We start from the raw sequence: 12,534 nt of genomic DNA, 5'->3' as shown, positions 1-12,534 counted from the left end.
GAGAAGCATATGCAAAATAACCATTTAATTTATGAGTTGAAACAATATGTATAAACTTCTATAGACGTTTAATTTAGTATAAGAATTTGATCCATTTAACTTGTTTGAATGGAATATTGTGAATTGCAATTCACAATACAATCGGGAAACAGTAATGAATTGTAGTATGTTTTCATCTGTAAAATAATAACAAAATGTAAGCACCAAAGTAAGTTAAGTTTGACTTATACTATAGATGCGTTTGCCATTACAAATATATTATTTGATTAATTAAACGCCTGGTTATTTCATAATGAATTCGCTGTAGCAGAAAATTTAAAGACGGATTTTGTACGTGAACAGTATATTCCATACTCTAATCTTTCGCTTTCTCTGTGTTGGTATTTGGGTAATTATGTGGAATACCCTGGAGGGTCAGGTGCACTAGACCTCTTCCTTCATCCCGTACTTTGATGGCGTTTATAGTTAGGGTGTGGTATTTGGTATAACTTTGGGCCAGAATATGATACCGTACTCAGGCCCGTTTCAGGGCAGTGTCCATGTATAGTCGATGGTCTAATCTTTCATGAGGCCTGAAGATTAATTACGTGATTTGCGCGGTATGCTACCTACTTTAATCTTTCTTAAAACCTGAAGATGAATTCTGTCATATGCACTGTATATTACCTACTTTAACCTTTCATAAAACCTGAAAATGGATTATGTTATATATGCATGATATATTAAATACTTTAACCTTGCGTAAGACTTAGAGATGACTTTTGTAACAGGCAATTCGTCTTGTGAGAACGTTTGTAGAAATTGTAAACATTTTTCAAATAAGTTATTGTTTTTTACCAAACTATTATTTGATATATTTCTCAAAGACTGTGAAGCACAAAAAATAATGGTTTGAGGCTATGCAAACTTTGATATGACTTGGATCTCTCACTTAGCTTTGGTTTAGTCCAGTAATGACGACCTGACTTGTATATGATGACTAAAAGTATGTAAATAACAAAGTGTATATCTGCTACACGTATATTGTTTATGTCAAGAATAATAAAATATAAAGTCAAATGTATGAGATACGTAAATTACTAATTTGTATCTCTGGTTGGTTTTCTGGAAAAACATTTTTCTCTACGAGTTTAAATTGTAATGCAATGATTTGTAACAAAGGATAAACTCAACTTTTTGACTGATATAAGAGGCAAATAGCGGTAGGCAGTATGCATAGTTCAATGAAAATTTAGAAGAATAAGTTTTAAAGGCGTTACTTTCAATAATTTGTTTAAAAATTGATTACAGTGCAAGTTCTACATTGTATTACTTGGAATCATGTGTTGTTCAATTGACAGACGACGGGGATGGGGAACAAGCACTTATTATTTGAACTTCGAAGTGCCTGACAAGACCTTAATAAGACCACTTCTAACATTCACACACACACATGTGCCTGAAGCCAGATGGACCTTCATTGTTTCCCAGTCTGTGAATGTTGTATTGTGATACTAGCATGGTGCAGATAAATTATATTGGAACACAAACAATTGCAAACATCTGTACGAGTTGTGGAATGCATGTGATACCATTAGATCTACATGATCTATTGTTTTATCCACTGTATAAACAAGGTCTGGTGTTTCGTCTTTGCTTTTTAATCTGTACAGAGTATTGTTACAGCGAACAGTTTCGCGCAGTCAACAACAACAAACTTCATAACTTGTTGTTGTAGAACTATCTCTATACAAGTCGCAGTAGCAAACATTAACTGAAATAAAATTGGTCTTTTCTTATGTGAAGAGTAACGGTTGTTTTTTTTTTTATCTAAATGTATTGGTAAAATATCTAACATTTCAGGTACTCACTTTATTTCAAATTCCAAAAATAAAATTTTCACAATCTAGCAATTTGGCACGACTGTGCAAGCCGTGTTTCAATTTCTTCAGTTTTTAAACCTATGTTATTGTAGGTAACATTTCAGAAACAATCAATGGCAATCGTCTCCAACGCATAAGTAATAAACTTCCAACAATATTATGCATTATACAAAAATATAGTTCAGAGATAATTTTGAGGAATGGGTGTTAAATGAGAAAGCACATTAGTTATTACCCCAAGAACATGAAATAAAAACGTCGAAAACCCAAATAACATGAAGAACAAGTTATCAACTGTTAACGTCCATATTTGCAATGAACTAAAGGATCAGATGTAATTAAAGAAAGTCGCTATGTTTATTGAGGTTCAGCTCACCAAACATGATTTTACTTTAAGTATCTTATCTGACATTAACAACTCTTTGTAGTAAGTTGTACAGTAAAATACAATGGTGCATTTGTGCATACATTACCATAGTAAATCTTACATATATAATGTACTGTATTTGTAGTACCTGTATACATATGGAGTCTACCCGATATCATAACATCAAATATTTAAAGCCAAGTGCACAAAATACTACTGTCAATTTCTTTTACCATTGTCAGTTATTTGATGTTTTTACAACCAATGAAAATAACTTACAAGTATTAAGTATTATGTAGGGATGGCATGCTAGAAAGCTCAGAAACAAGATAAGAATGAAAACATAAAACCACACAAAATAAGTAGCCAAATCTTTCCAAGAACAACTTTTACCTACAACTAAATGTTGAATTTCTGTCAGTTGCGTGAACTTAGGTTTGAATAAAAGCATTTAACCTGAATAGTGCAATACAGTAGCTCAGTGGTTGTTAACCACAATCTGGTAAGTTTGACTTAGTGCTAACTGGCTAGTTATGTAAACATTTTGCATATTCATTGCTACCATGTTTATTTTCATATTTCCATACACCAAAGTACCAAAAATAAAATATTCACAATCTAGCAACTTGGCACGACTGTTCAAGCCGTGTTTCAATTTCTTCAGTTTTTAAACCTATGTTATTGTAGGTAACATTTCAGAAACAATCAATGGCAATCGTCTCCAAGTCGGTTCCCTTGGCTGTGGTTTAGCCAAGTTGTCTTCAATAGTTCTGCGTATTTTCTATTAATTGTTTCTTCCCTTTTTCATTTTTTAACAATTTTAACAATTAATTCCATTGAACTGTAAAAATACATACAATTAATACAATTAATATTATGTCAATTTCTTTAAATTTGAATTACATTGGGACCAGTGAAGCTGCAATGGCTCCTCCAGGATGGCGCAATTACTCAAGATCTCTAAACCGACGTTAAGAAAATATTTACACAACCTACGCCTTCCAACTTCAATGAAAAATTACAAATGGTCGTTATATAAGAACAGTTTGTTCTGCTATCTAGCGGCCAGAAATGATACGGCTATATATTAAACAGAAATATTGCATGCTTATAAACTAAACTCACTGCTAAGTAGTAATTTTCCTTTTTATTATTTCCCAGCAGAAATACGTGTGGTAGAAGAACAAAATAATATTAGTGTTATATAAGCTGTGAAACATTCGATAATGGTAATTAAGTGCTCAAAAAAGGCTATAACCCAACTTCAGCAATTATTCATTACTATTATAAAGTAATAGACTAAATGTTGTGGCAGTTATTTTCTCGGCCTATCCATACATACTGAGCACTACTGTGCTTAGTGATAAACCCTCTTACATTGTATGTTGTCAAATAAAAGTTGGTAGTAAGATCTTCATCTGTTAAAATTCATTTCAGATTTGGGTGAGTAATTTCTGTGTTTAACTTTGGAAGCAGATCTTAATATGCAATCCATAATGATATGACCATTCTCCCACTCTTAACTCAACTAACTGTGAGTATCCACACTGTAACAGAATGACCACTTTCCCATTTTCATCTCATTTAATTCTAAATATCCAACTCATAATGATGTGATAACTCTCCAACTTTATTTTCAGGTGAAAGTCCGACTCATAATACAATGATCACTGTCTCCCTTTTATCTCTGCTAATTCTGAATACTCAACCATTAATGGAATGACCACCATTCTACTTATATCTCGGATATTTCTGAATATCTAACCCAGCATGGAATTATCACTCTCCACTTTTATTTTAAGTAATGTCCATTTTAAAATTAAAATAAAATAATTTTCGAATATAAGTAACATTGTAATAGCCTTAAGTTGAAATCGATTGCTTATTGACCCGACAACACGTGTAGACGACTGTTTTCGCGGTGTTCATGTAAAGAGGAATAGAAATATTATAATTTTAAAATAGAAATACAAAACATGTTTGCAGTTTTACAGAGAATCCTTTATTTGGTGAACTGATTCTCCCTATATTCGACGTGTCCATCTGTTCATAGCGCAGTTAACAAGACGGCGGGAACCCAAATCTCTAACGTTGTATAGAATTTGAGCGTGAAATATCAGAGTGCTCATAGCTAGTCTTCCGGGTGAGGTTAACGAAGTTAATGCTTTCTCTGATTAAATCAAGTCCTCACTCGTTGCTAAATGAAGCGAATATATTTGAATCGTTATTTCAGCACAATAACGTTATCTTATTTGACACTTTGTCTCAAAATGTCAGAGACGACTTAAGAATTAACAAAACAGTCATAACGAATGCATTTCACGTTTTGAATTTGGTACGTTCATCTCTACTCTGTTTATGAAAATACAAATAGTTTTATAACTGCTCCATAAAAAATTGTATTTAAAAAAATCTGTTTAACTCCATTTATATCACAATTTCCAGTGAAAAAAATATATTTATTTTTAATCTTTAAAAGTGAACTGAGAAAACAAAGAATAGGTACGATATTAGGCTTATGATTATTTATTTCAGTTTAAAATCTTAGTCAGAATAATCTAATTTGGCAACATTAGCACATGTTATTACTTACCCCTTATTTATAAATACATGTAAGTACCTTCTTTTTTCCTGGAATCAAGGTTAGATGCTAATGAAATAGGTGTGAACTCATCACTATCTACGTGAAATAGGTGTGAACTCATCACTATCTACGTGAAATAGGTGTGAACTCATTACTATCTACATGAAATAGGTGTGAACTCATCACTATCTACATGAAATGGGTGTAAACTCATCACTATCTACATGAAATGGGTGGGAACTCATCACTATCTACATGAAATAGGTGTGAACTCATCACTATCTACATGAAATGGGTGGGAACTCATCACTATCTACATGAAATGGGTGTGAACTCATCACTATCTACATTAGTGATTAGGAGATTATGATAATTTTTACTGGCGGCTGTAATTGTGTGTCTCTCTCCTTTAGTAATTATTAGGTTTGATTAAATTCCTAGTAATATTCGTTTTTCATCATCACCAAGGAATCATAGACCTAAGATGACGATGCACGGTTCTATATTAATGGCATCTTTAATGTTTTGGAGCGTCATTTATTTAATTTAAGTAAGTAATTTAATCCTTGTCAAGCTTCGGAAGATACACAAAGCCGACTCTTAGAACAAGTTTCCTGTGCCACAAGCGAATCGGAATGGTGACGCATCACCCCTGAATAAGGGGTCAGCATATCACATGTTAACCTTTGGTGCCTCTTATACAACTGGGGCTACTGATCAAGTTATAGTAAAGTGCCTTGCTCTAAGATACACCACCATATTGCAGACAAACCTAGAATCCACAGCCTCTCTATTACGATCTTAAACCACTAAGCTACATTCTCCCACTTGTTTCGTTCGATTGTGTTGATTTGACATGTTTATTCTAATTCTTTGATTGAAATCAGTTATTAAGTGGATATGTCGTTTCTACCTTAATCTCATAACTTAATCTTTTATTCTTAAAAATTAATCAGTATTCTAAAATAACTTAAAACTAAATACACTATTATCACCAAAACCGTCTTAGCCTTCAGCTACAAAGGCCTGCTATTTCCCAATGATACTTCACTGATCGAGCGGGATGTAACGAGATGTCTTCGTTTATCTATTACTCTTCTATACTGGCCGAGAATTTAAGATTTTCAAGAAGAGTTCATAAGCCCTTCAGCCAATTTGGGTTTATCTTTTAGTTTAAAAACCTTATTTATATTAAGAACGTTTTACTCTTCTGAGGATTTTTGTCAGAATATATGCACCTTTTCGGATGTCAGTTACGTAAAACATTATCTTTGGTAATAGGATGACGAATTTTGTAAAGGTGGAGTTTATCATCTGTGAAACGTGATGCTGTAACAGTCACCAGTTAGGTTTTCAAGATGGAACAAGCTCGCAAAAATTGAGTGAAACATTTAGTCAGGCACATTTTAATGTAACTTGCAAGATTTAAATGATATTGATGTTTATATAAAAGACACACTATCGTCACAGATTTTATTATTAAGTCTCTATCATAAATGTTTTTTTTTCAGAAACCTAATTCTTCATGTGAAACGTGTGCATCAATATTGGTGATATATAGCGAGATTTTACAATACATATTTGGAGCTTTTCAGGATTACGATATTCGTTTTCTCATAAACAAATTATCCCTAACTCATAATTGCACGGTTTCTATTTTGATTTTCAAATGATATGCTTTTTTATGTATTTTTATTGGCAACGTTATATAAGTTTAAGTATTTTTATAGCTTTAACTCTAACATACTGCGCAATTTACGAAATTATTTCTAAAAAGAAAGTCAACTAGTTTTACTGAACACGCATCTCATTATTTCACAAAATATAACCTTAACATTCAAATCTAAGAATAGGCCTATACATTTTGTTGTAGAAATGTTATATTTGTGTTGACCGAAACATGCCATTTTTCTATACATCTCCTGAGCCAAACAGCAAAAACATTTACACAGGCGCACGTGCACGCTGTTCAATCCTCATTCAAAAATATTTTTTTGTATTTCAATCTCATTAGTACAAACCATACCGCGTACTTTAGTCTTCTTGGCCATGTGGCTGCAAGCTTACATAAAATAAAAAGTGACATATTTTTTTGTAAGTTTTCTCCTTCATGGCCCTTCCCTGTAATATAAACATGTTGTAAGTTTTCTCTTTCGTAGCCCTTCCCTGTAATATAAACATGTTGTAAGTTTTCTCCTTTATAGTCTTTCTTTGTAACATAAATATGTTGTTAACCTGAAGATGACCTAGGAAGGTCGAAACGTTGTTCTCTCCTTATCAATAAAAGTGTTAATTACCCATACCAGATGTTTTGAGATACATTTTTATTTCAAGTGGGTTTCTCGTCATTAAGAGTGTTATAAGTTAGTCCTTTTCTGTTATATAGATATGTTGTTTTATCCTCCAGTCCTTCCCTGTTATCTTGACCTAAGTCTTCCTTTATCTATTACTCTTCTATACTGGCTGAGAATTTAAGATTTTCAAGAAGAGTTCATAAGCCCTTTAGCCAATTTGTTTATTTACAATATCTTGTACGTTTTCTACTCTACAGTCTTTCCCTGTAATATAAATATGTTGTAAGTTTTCTCCTTCATAGTCCTTTTCTATTATTTAATTATCTTGTAAGTTTTATTGCGTAGTCCTTCTCTGTAATACTATCTGTTAAATAGTATTTTCCTTTTTTGTTGTAAAAACATTCATAACTGACCAGCCAAATTTTAGATAAGATGTTTTTCCCATGTACAAGGACTGAAAAAAACATTATGTCTTCTCGTGTATAAAGTTGAGAAAAACATGTTTAATCAGTTCACCCCTTAACAAGATGTCTTCTTGTATTAGGATTTTAAAAACATAACAAACGTAGCATGTTTTTATCTATGGTCAAGAAGAATCTATAAAATACAGTTGATATAAATGGTGTCTAAAAACTGTGTGTGGTATTTGAACTTCCAATTTAATTGCAATCAGTTCTAGTAAATATAATTTTCTATGCTCAGAGACATTCATCGCTGTATACATACGTACAATAATAAACACCCGAATAATTAAAACGCCGCTGGCACACACGTAACTTAATACGCTTGTCTTACGCTGTTTATTTATATATATATGTATATATGCATACATACATACAAAAATGTCATATGATTTTCTTTACTTTTTACTTCTGTTATGCAAGTACATGTAGCTCTTTCTCCACTCAATCAGTATGTTTAGAATAAAAATGCCCTTTTGTATCTCTTGTTCAACAAAGTATATTTTATCAGTTAAGCTCATGTGTACACAATAAAACATTTTTAATTATATTGTGATAGCCAGTATGATTGGAATATTTTACCAACATTTTGTAAATATAATATTTTTTTTACTCAGCCAGTATGCTTAGAAAATAAACACTTATTTACTTCTGCTGTATAACTCTTTTACTATTCAACCAATTTGTACGTGAAAGAAACAGTTTTTACCTCTCAATTGTTGGTATGTCTTTTTCTATTCAACCAGTGTTTGTGTATGCAAGTATGCCATTCTTTTATTCAGCCAGTATGTTTGAAGTACTGGAACAGAAAAACACTTTTCATCTCGCTTGTGTGTATATATATATATAAATCGTTGAGTCCAAGTGGTTGAAAAATAAATACATTTTCTACTTTTCATTTGAACAAGTTAGTTTTTCTCTATTCTTTCAGCATGTAGGCAGCAGAAATATAAATGCTTATTTACCTCCCTGAAACAAGTAACTCTATTTTCTTCAGCCAGTATGTTTTGAAAAGAAACAACGTTTTACTCGTCTTTTGTTCAACAAGTCTTCCTCTATTTAGATATATATATACCTATGAATCATACGTTTATATCTCATGTTTATGTAGCTTGTTTTGATTTAGCTATCTTGTTGTAACAGCAAAACTCTTAATTTTTCCTCGAGAAGTACTTATCATATATATTTTTTCATTTAATCATGTGCTTGAAACATCGGAACGGAAACATTTTTTACTTGTATTGTGTAAATATAATTATTCTCCGTCTAAATAGAATTACCGGGACAGAAACACTTTTTTAATTCTCTTGTCTAAGTATGTCTTTAATTAGTCAGTATTCTAAGAATATTGGAACAGGAACATGATTTTTACTTACAGCGCGAAAGTATTACCCTTTCCTATCTGTTAGTATCTCTGAAACAGTTTTGCTTTGCTTTGCAAATAAATCTTTTTCCATCAGTGGGTAGTTCGAAAATCAAATATCCAACACTGAAGGTGTTGTTTATTTTACATTCTGTCAATATGTTTATTTCTTGTGTACAATTAAGGACAAAATGAGACAGAATTTCACATCATTTGATTAAATAAGTCATCTTCATTTATTTCAAAGCTAGCAATAAAATGGTTTTCATCCCACTTAAGTAATTCTTGATAAATTCAATTTTAAGAACATTTGTACATTATATATTCGAATGACAAAGTCAACTACATTATTAATAATTGAGTTTACCCTGTTACATGTTATAATGTATCTCTAATGATTTTTCGACTTGTTATGTTACGTGTGTTATGTATCACGACTTCAAATAACAAGAAATTTAAATTTGATTTTATAACTTAATGTGTATTAACTTTATGATTTTTGCCAACAATACTGATACACGCGATTTTCTTTCTTGACACAAATATATTTTAATATTCAAATGACAATACAATTGATATTAACGGTTGTTACAAATAGTTATTACAAATAATAATTTATATAAAATATTTACAAACTCACAAACAATATTCAGTCTTCTGTCTGGTCTGATACTGAATATTTTTTAACGGTCCAGGTTTACAAGACATAAATTAAGAAAAATACATTGTACCAGACAGTTATGTTTTTTCCTAAGAAATGGTTAGCGGTAAGCTCTCCTAGAACAGTTTGTTTTCGATATAATCAGTGGCGCATTGCTGTCAAAGTGTCACGCGACTTTACCGGTGCAAGGGATCACAACATAGAACATCCACAAAAGCAGTCTAATACTACTTGATCAGGAATAAATCCGTATTCGGAAATTGAATACAAACTTTTCTTTTCAATCTCTGACTGCGGATGTCGGAGATAAATCCGCTCTTCTCAAACGTCAATGCACGAGCACCACGGCTGTTTCTTTGTGCGTGCCACGACGGGATCAGGAACTTCCGCCTTTGTACGATGACAGAGCATTATAGAAAGTGATGGCTTTACCTCGGTGGAAAGGAGTACTCCCTCGTCTGGCAGTCAGTAACTGATATTACCGTATTAGTGAAGCTAAAACCCTGAATGCCAGATAAACCAACTTACAAAAAGGGAGCACACGCATACAAAAAAAGAAAACAACAAAAAAACCTCTAATCAGTCCCTATCGACATTATAGCCTTAGCAGTCACGTGGACAGCATAATACGCCCACTGCTAATGGGATCATGATACATTAATCAGTGAAGCAGAGAATAAATCTGTCTTTCTATCTATCAGGGACCATTTCTGCTACTGAAAGTCATATTGTAATTCCATGAAACCATATCATAGGCTAGAGAAGTGTTTTTCCTTATCAGTTAATTATTAAACATACATTGTTTTAAGAGACGGTTGTAATTGGTGAACCTATCACACGACGGATAGTGAATTATAATATGTACGTTTTAGATATTCTGCTAGTTTTATACACAAAAACTTTTAAACTTTTTATCATTTCAGTTTCCGAGCAACGTTGGAAAGTCATTAATACTAATGTATATATTACTAATAAAGTACTGCGGTATTAGCCTTTTTTATATTTATTGTATTAGCATAATCCGTATATATTCGACCCTTATTTGAGCTTCAGTTGCATTTTTCGGCTAAAGTACCTCTCTCACGTAGGACACGTTGGGTCAGATCAAATGTCAGGTACAATAGCAGAGTAGATCTCTCACATGGAACACGTTGGGTCAGATCATATTTTAGGTACAATAATAGAACTAGATCTCTTGCATAGAACAAGTTGGGCCAGATTAAATGTTAGGTACAATGATATAGTAGGTCTCTCAAACAGAACTCGTTAGTTAAATGTTTGCTTCAATAAGAAGCTGTGATTTTGTGTTACTACTGTAATATTTCCTTAGTTAAAATAGAGAAAGATAAGAAAAAGTGAATAAGCTATACCGTTAAAAGTATAGTATATCAGAAGAGCGCGATACTCTTGCTTTACTCTACTGATGACGCTAGAAAACTAGGTTTTCATAGCTGCATCAGACGGTTATAGAACAATGTGCCACTTGACTAATTTTTAAGACGGAAATTACATACTCAGCTCTGTTCTTGGTTAAAACCCAACAGATCTATAGAAAGCCTACAAGTAAAACTGAACTCTTAGTCCATAATGGGTTTTCTTTTAAATGTCTTACCTTAAATGGTTTTCAAGCCATATTAAGAAGACTGCACTCTTCCATTGCTTTTCTGTCTCTTGAAAATGCTGAAAACACTCGCTAGATGGCTAAATATGAGCAAAATCTCTGCAAAGGTGTTCAGTAGCTCTAATTCTATAATAAAATTTTTGTAAGACAGGGGAAGTAGATCAGAAGTGTAGATGTATAGTCGAGAAATTTGGCGGAAATGGTAACTCAGTTACCTTAGTTCTTGTTTAAAGCAGCCAGTTTTACAGTAGAGATGTGGTCGAGATTTCTACTCTCTAAACTTCTTACATTTATTGCATTAAATTTAATAATAGACTTGAATTTTGTTTTTACAGAAAACTATATTTTACATAAAGAAGTAACCAATATTTTTCGGAACATTTTAATCATAAAAAACTTCTCTAATTCCGAGTTAAGCACTTGTTCTAGCTCTAATATAAATTGGAGGTTAAATGGTGTGAATTAGAAACTAGCAGGGAACTTAATTTTTTATTAATGTATATTTTGTTTATTGTGGCAAAAAAGCCAAAATGCCAAAAATTTTATTTCAAATATTAGAATTGAAATAATTTGTTATGGTGTGAGTTTTGTTGAAACTCTCCTATTCACAATAGCTACTACAGTAACGACATACGGGTTCTTCTATAAAATATTTGTAATATACGGGAACTTTTAATATGAATTTCTTTTGATTTTGATTTTGATTAAGTTAGCAAGGCATGTTTAGTCTGGATTGGTTAAATCATTTAGAAGGAAATGCGCTAACAGACAGACAGAAAGGTTTCTATGAAAAAAGATAGTTACCACACCGGTGTGGTTTAATATGTAAAGAACGTCTGTACCTCAATTTTACAAATAAACAAGATTAAAACATCTGAAGATAATGCGTCAAGTACTTCAGATCTTGTTTATATATTGTGTTACATCTTAAAATTATCACAGGGCTCATATTCTGCTGTAGTTGGTATCTACAGATGCTGGACATGCGCGGAAGTCTTGAAATACAGTGATCAATCTAAAACTGAAGTTTACAGAAGCAAGGTTATAAATACGTTTTTCAAACGCATTGTGAATATTTTTTTCTGTGTGGCATAATGGATGAACACCAAAGATGATTTTCGAGACTGGGCTAGAGAAAGTAATTGACGTTTAGAGATGTTCCAATATTTTTAAAAATCAAGGATTTTATTTGTACTACGACTTTCGAACTTTACGGAACAGTAAGTTACGAAATATAACAATTTTTTATTATCACGTCATAGTGACTTGTAATCTCAAGTATGAATAAGGACCCAGCATGGCCAGGTGGGTTAAGGCGTTC

At 32.3% G+C, this 12,534-nt stretch overlaps 1 protein-coding gene across 1 annotated transcript in view; it reads left to right on the top strand.

Moving 5' to 3' along the window:
- Positions 1–12,534, top strand: part of LOC143249245 (photoreceptor-specific nuclear receptor-like) — a 52,245-nt gene that overhangs the window by 9,946 nt on the left and 29,765 nt on the right. The gene's annotated exons all lie outside the window — the stretch shown is intronic.

This window comes from Tachypleus tridentatus, chromosome 4 (assembly GCF_004210375.1).
Source record: "Tachypleus tridentatus isolate NWPU-2018 chromosome 4, ASM421037v1, whole genome shotgun sequence".
In the NCBI taxonomy this organism is placed as follows: domain Eukaryota; kingdom Metazoa; phylum Arthropoda; class Merostomata; order Xiphosura; family Limulidae; genus Tachypleus; species Tachypleus tridentatus.
Note: the sequence above shows the minus strand (reverse complement) of the source record. Positions and strands in the feature narration are given on the sequence as shown.